The following is a 13,123-nucleotide window of genomic DNA, read 5'->3' on the forward strand; positions in this document are numbered from 1 at the left end:
TAGAGGGTGGTGGTGTGGCCACACCCTGATAGGTTAACCCCAAATCATCTTTCTGAGATCACAGTTGCTCACAGCTACTCCCTTGTCCAAAGATTTTTCCCCTTTAAGTCAAAACTGCATAGCCTGAGAGATTATGTCCACCCCACTCCACCTTTCTACGACCCTGGGGACGTTTCTCCAGGGGGCACTTCATCCTCACCCAGCTCCTCCTCCTGCCGGGCCTGCTTCCTTCATTTCCTTCTCTTGGAGGTTCTGGCCCAATCAAATAGCTCCACTGTTCTGTTCCCAGAACACCCAATCTAAGACACTGGAGGAAGGAGATTATTAATGATTACTTTTTTAAATTAATGATTAATTTTATTTTTGAAACAAATTCAAAGAACAAAAATTAGGATTCAGGTGTAATGCAAAAAGGAAAACATTTCAAACCTCAAGTTCAAAAGCAACTTTAAGATCTTTTTATCATTTGAGGGGTACGTGGGTGGCTCAGTTAGTTAAGCATCCTACTCTTGATTTCAGCTCAGGTTATGATCTCAGGGTCTTGGGGTCATGTCCCGCATTGGGCTCTGTGCTGTGGAGCCTGCTTGAGATTCCCTCTCTCTGCCTCTGCCCTTCCCCTCTAAAAAAATTTGCGTAAGACTTTGTCATTTGAAAATAAATTGTAAAAGACTTTGAATGGGATCTTTAAATGTTTAATCCATTCCTACTGCACTGGTCCCAGATCAATAATGACATAGAATGGGAATCTGCCATATAAAATAGACCATTAAATTTCTCAGTGTTATTATGGTTTAAGGAAAAATACTTTCTTTGTTCCCTCCCCTCAATCCCTAAACTTTAAGCCTCATGTTTCCCAAGTCTGGGGAGAGCATTGGTGACTTAAAGTGGCCAATAAGGCAATGTTTGACCAAAACTGCCAAGTAAAAATGACAGAGAAACCTCATCCTGATGCATATAGGTTTTCTGTTTTGTAGAGCATTGATGGTTTGAACTCTTTGTCAACCACCACTGACATAGTATATGAGATTTCAGAACTTAAATATCCTCTTTTGATTGTAAGACTAACACTGAATATTCCTTAGAATGCCATTCAAAGTCTTTAAGAAAATCTGAGATCATTCCAAAGAGTCATGGAAATTCAAAACTATCAAGAATGAGAGAATTAGGGATGCCTGGGGGGCTCCGTGGTTGAGCATCTGCCTTTGACTCAGAGCATAATCCCGGGGTCCTGGGATCGAGCCCCTCATTGGGCTCCCCGCAGGGAGCCTGCTTCTCCCTCTGCCTGTGTCTCTGCCTCTCTCTGTGTCTCTCATGAATAAATAAATGAAATCTTTTTTTAAAAAACATTAGAATTTAGAAAGAGAAATTAAGGTCTTAACATACTAAATTATGCAATGCTCAGTTTTTACACTGTTTTTAACACCACACATAGGGTATTTTAACTACCCTATAACTAAACATGCAGAACTGCTTCCTGCAAGATACCAACCTCAAATACTTGTAGGATTGTAGTTGTCTCCTTTTTTTTTTTTAATCAGAGCATCTTTCAACTGTGACTAGTGTTCTTATTAGGTGTACTTATCTGTACAGATAAGTTTTGAGGTTCGTAGTGAACCCGAACATCATATCAAAGAAATCTGTGACTCAGAATTCAGAAGAGAGTGTGGGGGTGAAGAACTTTAGCCCCAGTGGGTCACCTTGAGGTTAATCAAGAATGATGAAGGATAACGCAGATCTGAGAACACTCACCAAAGGTAGAGTGATCGTTCCTCCCTCTGAGTTGGAAAATCCCAGGCACGCTTCTTCAACATTCTCAATCATGCTCAAATAACCTAAACTGAGAAAGAGAAAAGTCACCTAGGAGAAGATAAATAGGTTAACCCCAAATCATATTTTGCTCTCGGGAAATCTCCCTTCTCTGGTTTTAGGTAGTTAAGGATGTCAACGAGGATCTGCTGTGAGATTTCAGGGGTCAAAGAAGTTCATCCACATTGAAATAGGCAGGTCACTTTTCTTCAATTCTATTCTTCCTTCACTAGTGAAGAAAGAATATATTAATTCCTTATCATTGGAACGGTTTGTAGGAGAAGAGATCTTGTATTATTTTCTGGTAGAAAATATTTGATCAATTCATTGTCTTCAGACTCTGGATTTCTACCAGCTAAATACCCTATGTTTATCTTCTTGGAGGCTGTTGGCAGGTTTTTCTCTCCTTAGGAAATGAGTTGGAAAACATCAGTGAGACTTCAAAGCCATGGCTCGAGGTTATCTTCTGATTTATGAAATGACTGTTTCCATCACTTATCAGAACACTGAGTCCTTCCTGTGGAATTGCAATCCTCATATGTAAATAGAATCAGGGGGTTGCTGGTTACCACATTCACCGTAAGAAATACCTCTTCTGAAAGGTCAACACTTGATAAAAGTCTAAAAAGCTATGTGAGGTACAGGAGGCTGTGTGGTGAGTGTGAAATTCTGGAGATTGGGAAACAGCCTTGTTTTCCTTAATTCATGCTCAATGTTATACTTTTTCAAATCAGAGCATTCATTACTCTCTCCAAAGCTTCTGTGGAGTTCTCCTCTTTCTGACTCCCCTCATTTTCAGTGTTTGAGAGTCAAGAGCAGTAGATCTCATTCTCATCATGCCTCTGTCATTTTAGCTGAGTTTGAGCAAGTTACGGAACCTCTCTAGTCCTCCCATTTCCCACCCCTTAAATGAGAATTAGAGCCCAGAAACCGTCAGAGTAATAATAGTCAATTAATAAATAAACAAAATGAAAGTCTAGATGCTGCCCCCAGAGCTTCTGATGCAGGAGAACTTGGTGAGCTTGGTAATATATATATAGTCACATATATATTTAGAAAGCTGTGTGGATGATTTTGTTCGTGAGCTAGTTTTAGGAACACTGGCCTGTCTCGTACCTAATACTAGACAATCTCTGAGGACTTTTACAGAGTTATGAAGATGAAATCTATTCTATAGTAATGGAAAAATTTGACATGAAATAATTTCCACTACCCATGGTTGCTGATTCTTCAAATGGCACTTCTGAATCATTCTGTGTATCCTTGGTAACATCAAATAGCCACTCATTTCAATGGGTATGGAGAGATGAAAGAATAGAGGAGAAAAAAAAAATCAAACCAATTAAATCTGCCTTTGGTGTCTCTGGGCAGAATGAACTTTTGCTTTTTTCCTCAGTTGTATTGTTATGTAAATGTATCAACCGTGATTCTCTCAGAAAAAGGTTGTACTTAAGTAGGGTAACTGAGGGAAGTTGTACAAAGGGATTATCTATTCAAATATGGAGAGTGGAGAGGAAACCCAGAAATCGTGGCTCTGAAGAGAAAGGGGAGAGAACCAGTACCAGCACCTAGGGGTCTGGGATTGCTCCATTCGAGTAGTGGCCTTTACTAGAGGGACAGGGCCAGTGTGCAGTGACCTGGCAGGGAGAAAGTCAGAGGACTGAACCCTCGCCTCAATTTCTGCCCAGCTTCCAATGTGCCATTGACGTCTCCTGCCTCTCATGGACTCTTCCCACACAAGACAGGGAGGCAAGGATGAGGCAGTGCATCCGTAGTGTCAGGGTCCTGGGGCACCGAGTAAAATGTAGGGAGATTTGGAGACAGAAGGTGATTAGCTTGTACAGAGACCTAGCTCTTCCCCGGTGGTTTCAAAACTCCATGGTTTGAACATCAGGATCTTGTTTTTCAACTGTTGTTTCTTATTTTCTTTACATAAATGCTTCCTGTTGAGCTCCCTAAGCCAGCTCAGATGTCTTCTGTTCTGTGAAGCCATCCTTGCCCCTCGCCTGCAGGCAAATAGAAAGCCCTCTGCGTGCTAAGAACCAACTTTTTTAGGTTTCCTTTTGGTCTCATGTTGTAGGCCCATATTGCAATTATTATTGAATCCCTCATATTTTGAATAATCTATATCAAAGTGTCCTTGAAGATTTGGGTTAAAACAAATTGAGGGTGCTGATAGGATAAACTGGTTTGTGATTTTCAATGATGTAAGACAGCATCCGTGGCTGATTTGCTCTCTGTCTTCCTGTCAATGCGCCCACCTCAGAACACACAAACCATGGGAATATCGCTTAGTAAGCACAGAAAACTAGGGGAACCTTGCAGAACCGCCTTACCAGCTCTGATATCCTGAGGCTCCCAGCCCCACCACCCAGGTAGATTAGTGAGGGAAAATGGAATAATTCCAGGAGGTGATTATAACGCCTTCTTCCTCTCTGACCTACCATCTCTTTTCTAATCTCCAAGACATCTAATCTCCATGTCACTGAATGATTTGAAATATGACAATTCTATGTGCATGGAGTTTTGTTTTCCTTCCATATAGTTATATGTTCCTGTGGCTACATTCTGATCCCTTGTATCGAACTTGGGAAGCCCCCTACTAACTAATATGGGAAAACCATTTCTTAGAAAGGACTGTTTTTGATAAACGTATCTGCTTTTTTTGTGGATTCCTTTGAGCATTTATTTCAGATACCTTTGATGACAGTATTGAAAGATTACAGTTAAGTGAGATCTTACATTTAAAAGCATTAATGTAATACCTGTTTTATGGCAAACCCTTGATAAAGAAGTCACGTATGATGGTGATGACAATCATGCTTACGTAAGTAAGACCATCATGTTTTATGAGACACATCTTCTCCTTTACTCCTGTGAAGGAGGTACTAGTAAGGCTCCTTTATTATACAGAGAAAATGAACACTGAGTAGTTACTTGAATTCTCCCACTAAGATCACCCAAGAGAAAAGCAACAAATCTCACATTCAAATTCAGCTTTTCTGATTTCCAAATCTGGCATGGTTTTACTATGTAGTTTCCTTTGATGGCAACTAGTTTCTATCCCCTGTGCACTTATTTTGTCCTAATATCACCTCTTATTTTCCTCACACCTGAGAGTTCATGATGCCCTGAATATGAAACCAGTCTCTTTTCAGCCTAGGGGACTTTGAGAAGCCCTCGTTAGGGGAGTAGCATGTTGTTGTGACCAACCAGGTTATTTTCTCACAAAGACCCATAGCTCTGGTACGAAGCTCCTGAAGTCTCTTGGCATGTTACTGCCCCTCTGGGTTCACATCTTAAGTACCAAGGAGTCCATTTCCTCTGAACCTGGAGTTATTGCCATCTGTTACAGGCTGAACTATGTTCTCCAAAAATTTGCACGATGAACCTCTAGTACCTTAAGAATGTAACTGTCTTTAGAGATTAGGCTTTCGTGAGGTGAGGAAGTTACAATCAGACCATGCATGTGGGCCTTAAGCCGACATCACTGGCGTCCCTAGGAGAAGAGGAAGTTAGTATTCCCAAGGGGACCCCAGGATGTAGAGGTGGAAAGATCACATGAAGACACAGCAAGAAGGTGACCACCTGCAAACCAAGGAGAAGAGAAGCTTCTAAGAAAAACCCAACCCCACTGACACCTTGGGCTCAGACTTCTAGCCTCTAGAACTATGAGAAAATTATTTCTGTGGTCGCAGCCACCCAGTTTGTGGCATTTTGTCATGGCAGCCCCCGCAGACAAAGAGACTCCATTCTCTGGAAGAGGAGTCCTAATTTGAGTTTACACGTGTTTTCTGGGTTGTCTTCACTGCTCCTTGCCAGGCTGCATCGCTGGATCCCAGAGGCTCCCTAACTTCATGCTCCCAACTGTGCTTCTCTCCCCCACTGGCTTTAGCCTGAATCCCTAGAATGTTCCGATGTGAAAGCCCTACCTGTCACCTCAGACAGCAGCTGTGGTTTCCCTGATGCTACTGCCTGCAGATGCAGCGGGAGGCTTTGCCTGCCCTTTGATAGGAGACGTAAACAAGTCCCCACCTTCCCCCATTTGCTGTACCAGACTCCCCGAACTCCTCCTGAATTCTGAATATAAGCTCGGCTATTTTTCACCTCTAGGCTGACTCACTCCATCCTGTCCTTGGACTGAATCTCTGTCCACTCCCACCTTCCCTTTGCCCAGCCAACTCCTACCAACCCTTCAACTCTCCACTTCGAAATAACTCGTTTGAGAAGCTTTTCCTTATGCCACCAGACAGTTAGCCCACACATCCTCTTCGGCCCCCCAGCACGTACATCTTATTATATTGTGGCTCAGAGGTTCTCAAACGTCAGCGTGCATCACAGTCAAACATAGGGCTTGTTAAAACAAAGACGGCTGGGCCCCAGCTCAGAGTTTCTGGTTCAATAGTTTTGAGATGGGTTCAATAATTTGCATTTTTAACAAGTTCCCGGGTGGTACAGATGCTTTTGGTACTGAGACCACCTTTGAGAATGAAAGCTACAGATAAATAGCTGATTTCCTTCCTTAACCTCTCCCATCTCACCACTAATAAACTGCATTCTCTTGAAGGGTAAGGATCCTGTCTTCTACATCACCGGGTGCCCAAGACTTTGGATAATGCCAGAAGCATGACAGGCACTCAACAGGTAATTGCTTAATATAAGAATGAATGAACCTGGGAACTCCTTACATCAAAAGGGTGCTTTTTGGAATAAGAGCAAGCTTAAGAAGACTTTGTACCAAGAATGCTTAAAAATATATATAAATAAGAGAATCTTTTAGAAAAGGCTCAGGGCCTAAAACCATAATGCTGGTCATGTCAATTGATACACACACAAAACCATTTATATTGAAAATCGGCCAGTATTTTCCTTGGGCTCCCCAAGATGGCAAGCGTCCCCCTAAGATGCAAGCGAGGACGATCCGTGCAGCAGAGCAGCCCCTGGCGAGCACTGCCCGTGCTTCCGTGGACTAAGGGCCGTGCAGCTCTGGGGTCCCCCGGGTGTGGGGCCCCCCGGGCTCCATCAGCCGCCCCCCACCGTGGGCTCCCAGGTTCACCGGACCGCAGAGGTCCCTTCTGCCTGCTGGTTCTAGAAATCCAGTCGGGTCTTCACGCTGCTAGTGGCCCGTCACCTGCCCCATGCGCACATCGCCTCTGACCCTCCGCAGTGCTCCCGGCGTCCGCAGCCAGGCTCCCCCACCCACGGGGGTCAGCTCAGCCTGGACGTTCCCGCTTTACCCTCTCGTCAGAGCGATGGTGAGTAGCACCCCTCCTCGACTCTCGAAAGAGTCCCGGCTTGGGTGATATATGAGCACTCTTGATAACCACCACAGGGGAGGCCTGCTGTGATCCCGCTGCCCCTTGGCGTCTGCTACCCTCTTAGGCCATCTCTCCTGCCCCTGCACTGCCATCAGCCGGGCAGATTAGCTCTTTTCTCAGATAATTTTGTTCTCTGTACCTCTGCATATGCAGTTCCCTCCGCCTGGATGGTGCTCTCCGGTTACCACCCAAGGGAACCACCCCCGGGTCAAATACTGACAGCCTCCACCACCTGCTTAAAGGCTTTGCAATGCCTTCTCTGAGCTGAGGACCCCTCCTGCGGTGCTCCTGTTGCACAGCAAACACACGCTCCTCACAGGGAGCTGGGCTCCCTTATAGGGCTCCTTACAGGGCAGGCCAGCCTCCCCGTAAATGTCTGCACGCGAGTCTATGTCCCAGGGATACACCCTCCTCAAGGAGAGCAGTTCTGTCCTCCCAGCGTTTCGCAGTATCTCAACCTTGAAAGAGCAAATGAACAGAAAGGACCCGCCTCATAGGACTTAAGGGAGATCAGAAATAGTATGGAAGCAATGCCCACTTTTGAGAGTTTTCCAGATTCCCCCCTTTTGGTCTGAGTGCCTACAGTAATATGGAGCAACACTATAGGGATCTAGTTTTGGTTTGTTTATTTGTGTGTGTGTGTGTGTGTGTGTGTGTGTGTGTGTTTTAAGATTTTATTTATTTATTCGTTAGAGATACACAGAAAGAGGCAGAGACACAGGCAGAGGGAGAAGCAGGCTCCATGCAAGGACTCTGGGATTCCGCCCTGAGCCAAAGGCAGATGCTCAATACTGATCCACCCAGGCATCCCCAGGGATCTGTTTTGTTTTGTTTTGTTTTGTTTTGTTTTGTTTTGTTTTCAGGGATCTGTTTAAAAGCATCTTCACGTCTACCTGTCTTGTGGGAAATAACATATCCTTCTGAATTAGAGAAAGCTGTGTCCTGGCTCCCTTGAATGGTCTTTGTAACTCATGTTCTTTCTTACCACCTGAGTTACATGATATAACCTTATCAGGAGCTCTACCAGAACTCTGGTGGGCCTCGCCTTGTCTTCCTCCTACAAATAACCATTGAGAAATTCCTCCTGAATATTGGTGGAAACTCTCTGATCACCTTCCCAGCTCATGTTGGACAGACTGCATTAGCCTTGGGCTGTAAGTGCTCTCTACGTCAACAGCAGAACTCATGACCTGCAGCCCAGTTTTGAACATACTGTATGACTTCTGATCCTTCTGGGAAGTAATCTTGCATGGAGACAGATGAAAGATTGGGAGGGGAGCTCCAAAATGGATTGATTTGGGGTATTGATTTCTCCCCCAAATTCTTTAGTTTTGAGGGTGTTCTACAAATCCTAACCTAGGCTGAAAGGTTGGAGATCAAGATGAAAATTATGCATTTCTCAGCCTTTGGCATGTGGAATGCCCACACCTTGTATAATTTCTGTCAGAAAATGCTTCGATGCCCAGTTTCCCAAGCTGTCTCATAGCCTTTTGATACCTATGACTACATTTAAAGTAAGGTTGGCAGAAAGTCTGAGATGATTTTAATGAAGGGGATTTAGCCCAAAGGTTAATGGGATTGTCATTGTGCAAAGAGTAATTCTTTTGAATGGTGACACAGTGATACTCAACAGCTTTCAAGCCACCCCATCCATCATCAATTTGGATTGTGTTCTGCTACTGATGTAAAGCTTAATATAGAGTTGTCCACAAAGCATCATGACTCCTTTTCCCACGCTGACCCCAGTGGTACATGTCAGCCAACATCTGGGCACCGCAGCTGTGAGACTTTCGAGAAGCTTGTGCATACGCCTCTTTGCAGGGGTAATTTGCTGAACAACACATGTTCTCATTTGAAGAATGCCCTCTGACCCTATAGGCATTGCTCGTAATGTGATGGGTCCTATAAAATATTTAATCATGTATTTTATTATTTTAATCAAAGGAAGCATAGCATTGACATTGTATGTCAATGAATGAAGGAACAAAGCAAGACTTTGCCATGGACATTAGTACTCACACCCAAATGGAAAACAGATTTATTAACAAAGGGCCTTTCCAAAACAAACCTAAGTCATTATGTGTCAAGACAAACTACAGTTGTTCTACTTTTAACAACTCCACAGAAGGACAGAAGAGGTGTTCCAGCCAAAGAGGGGAAAAAAAAGGTTAAGTGATTTTCACAGCATTTTTCCAAGTCTTGTGTTTGAAATGGGCATTTAAAAGCATTCTTTTGTAGTTCTGTCAGTAGTGACCAACAAATCATCCCCACCTAGAAAATTACAGAGGCTTTCAAAATGCATGAAAGAGGAAAGAGCTACCACTGGAAGGGTCACCTGTAAATAAGACCTCTTTGGCAGGCAACTATGATGGACACTAGTAACGGTGCCACTATTGTGCTTTTGCTTTCTGTTCATTTGTTCTGGACATATTTTATAGGGAGAGGGGGACCTCACCTAAGAGCTTTAAAATCTTTTGGATCATGAAATTCATAGTTTTATGTGACCAACACCTTCAGAATTATTCACATCCAACTATATGATGCATCTTCATGTGATTAATGATTTGGGATGTCCATGAACTAGAGTGTTTACCTGGTATTTACAGATCCCCTTGACTTGCTAAAATAAGTTGCTCTCCTTTACATCATTTCAAAATTATTTGCTTTTTTTTCCCCACTGAAGTTTTTCGTCACCTTCTTTTACATATGTTTTTCCAATATTCTTTCTTAGTACAAAACCATAAAGATAAGCTCTGTTTTATTAAAAACCCAAGGAATATTGGGATTTTATTCTATTATTCTGAGGCCCATTATTACACTCTCTAGTGTTTACTTTTGCAAACATAACTGAATTGATACTTATAATGTAAACACAATTATTTTTCTTATTTGGGAAATATATTTAGAGTAAATATTAGCAGTATACAATGATCTGATAAAAAGCCAGAGTGAAGGTAGCACAAATTTCAATTGCATGCTGTGTTTTATTTTTGATCTTTATATTTCACTTGTCTCTCTGATGAACCATGTTTCCCTTTCTCTTTATTTCATAGTTTTAAACTTTTCATGACATCTACTTGCATCTGAATTGCTTGTCACAATAAAATCTTCATTTTCCCCACAGCATTTGACTCATTCTTACTAAAAGTTTAATTCAGAAGGTTTGTTTTAAAATTGTTGTTGCCGCTTCAGTTTTAGGCTTCACTAGGTCCTGTACACTATGATTTACAAATGTCAGCTACCCTGGCATGAAGTTACACTCTGGGTTAAATCATTTCCCCCAAACTTTCTCTTGGCCCAACTTTGGATATCCTCATGTCATGAAAGATTCTGATTTTCTACAAGATCCTCTACAAGATCCAAAATTTTGTAGACAGGCACTTTCTTTTACTCACTACGAATCCACCTAAATTACACGTATGATTCTAATTTTCTTCTCATGTTTTAAGGTTTCCATATTAATATTTCACAAATGGTCTGCCCAACAATTAACCATTCACAAGATTTTTTTAGAAGGCCAAGGGGCACGTGACAGACAAATATTAAGCCTATTAAGGTGAAAGTGTGAAGCTGAGAGAATGTTTATACAGACTGATTTTCTGCACAATGAGCTCAGCAAAGCTCATGAGATTCACACGGGAGATTTTCTATGGGACCATAAATTAATCAGACTGAAGAGATGACAACGCAGGAACACAATGAGTGTGTCCTGTGGCATGTTCAGGCACCTTCCACACACCTGTGTTCAATGGCACAGTAACACACACACACTCACACACCTAATAATGAATCACTTTAGCAAAAGCTGTCATGTGTTTTCTGTTTAATCCAGAGACAGAGAGAGAGAGAGAGAGAGAGAGAGAGAGAGAGAAAAGTGTTCCTGTATTCATTCCTAACCCCAAGTCTGAAGCATGAGGAGGGATTATTTGGGGGAGTGAGGGTAGGCTTAGTCTGCAGAGAGGCTACACAGAAGGGTGATTTAACACAAAACATGAAAACACTGCACCCATGAAGTGAGAAGGAAGCAGGAGATGCCCGAGGCACCTGTGACACACTTGGCTTACTTCATGGTGTCGCCAGCAAGACTGGAACCTTCGTTCCTCTGCGAATATGGCTACTTCATCACCAGAAAACTATAGTTTGGTGTATTACAATTTCATTTAGTTTATTGGCTATACACACACACTGACAGGTGTGAATGGTGAAATCCAGTTATTTCAATGCAATCTCAATGGTGAAATTCCAGTTATTTCACAACTAACACTCAAACAATTATCTATCCTTTAGTGGGCACTTTTTATAACTACTACCACAAGCAATAGGAGAGCATGGTGGGTAGAGGAGAGGAAAGTGAAATAAATATAAATGATGCTCCCTGGGTGTTATATGTAACGATGAATCACAAATTCTACTCCTGAAACTAATACTACACTCTATGTGAAATAATAGGATTTTATTTTTTTTTTTACTATTTTATTTATTTATTCATGAGATACACACAGAGAGGCAGAGACACAAGCAGAGGAAGAAGCAGGCTCCATGCAGGGAGCCTGATGTGGGACTCGATCCCAGGACTCCAGGATCACATACTGGGCCGAAGGCAGGCGCCAAACCGCTGAGCCACCCAGGGATCCCAATAACAGGAATTTAAATAAAAACTTGAAACTCACATAAATAAAGTGTGACATCCCCAGTCACTCAGTATCTCTTTTATCTGTTGGGCACCCAGCGAGCACCCTTCCCTTTTCTGAATGTCCCTCCCATGAGGATGTAGCTAAGTGTGCAGAGTTGCATGTTTCTCCTCCATTTGCCTCCTTATTTCCAACGGACAAGGATCTCTGTCTCCACCGGAAACAAAATGTACACCATGCAAGTTTGAGGCTAACCAACTACTACACAGACAGGCTAAGATACAGAAGGAGACGACTTATTTATTTTATTATGTTATGTTATTTTATTTATTTTATTTTATTTTATTTTTTTATTCTTTTGCCTTTCAGGAATTTAAATAGAAACACATAGAACTGGACATTCACATGATCCTAAGAGTGTTATTATTGTGACACATTTGGTTTTTAGGCAGGGAAATATTAAACTAAGGAATTGTTTAGGTGACCAAGTCAGGAGCAAAAAACACCTGGCACAAGAAAGCGTGCAAATAAAATGCCAGTCCCGAAGAGAAAAATTGCAATGGATTAATTTCTGCTGGGGTTCAACATGCTCCACCACAGCAAACAAATAAGAATCGTGCTGGGGCTTGATTTGTCAGATTCCTTTAATTTACTAAGACTGCATATTAAACAAAATTGTTAGCAGCTGGTTGTCTACAAAAACCTAGCTAAACTCCTGGGAGCTATTGTATAGCTGCCTTCTTAAAACCTGTCCCAGTGTGCACCAAATTGATGTTGGAATGAAAAAGATAACTCTTTCCAAAGTGCCTTATTTCAGCTACTCAAATTCATCTTCAGAAACCCAGGGGACATTTTTCCTGAACACTATATTCCGTATTGCTGAATACAAGGATGGTTTCCTCCCAAAACTTCTTTGTACTACTCTCTTCATTCTGGTACAATTTTTGGTCAATCCCTTGGCCTCTGCCCACCGGATACTAGGCCATCCTGGCTCACAGAAGACCACAGCCAATCACTTTTGTAATCCTAGGCTTAGCTCTTGAATCTTGTCCCTTCCTGAAGCTTTCCAGTTTTCTCAGAAAGCCTGTGATCCAGATTCCCTGCTCACACATGTCTAAATGGCAATCTGATGTCTTGCGACTAGAGGCAAAAGGGGATTTTTCTTAAAACAACGAAACAAATCACAGCAGCGCATGAAGTCACAGTCTCAAGCTTAACTAAGAAATATTGGGAAAATCTACCATCTGAAACATGTCCTAAGAATTGGACATAGATCTGGCTTTTTTTTTTTCTTCTTTCCAGGAAGAGATTCTTTAATATTATTAAAGAATAATATTAATAAAATTGATTTGGTATAAAATTTTGGTT

General features: G+C 42.1%; 1 long non-coding RNA gene across 1 annotated transcript in view; it reads right to left on the reverse strand.

Moving 5' to 3' along the window:
* Positions 1-13,123, reverse strand: part of LOC112915050 (uncharacterized) — a 260,526-nt gene that overhangs the window by 18,474 nt on the left and 228,929 nt on the right. The window contains exon 8 of the long non-coding RNA XR_011994905.1: positions 1,750-1,837. This is a non-coding gene — a long non-coding RNA (uncharacterized lncRNA). The remainder of the gene's footprint in view (positions 1-1,749; positions 1,838-13,123) is intronic.

This window comes from Vulpes vulpes, chromosome 10 (assembly GCF_048418805.1).
Source record: "Vulpes vulpes isolate BD-2025 chromosome 10, VulVul3, whole genome shotgun sequence".
Classification (NCBI taxonomy): Eukaryota; Metazoa; Chordata; class Mammalia; order Carnivora; family Canidae; genus Vulpes; species Vulpes vulpes.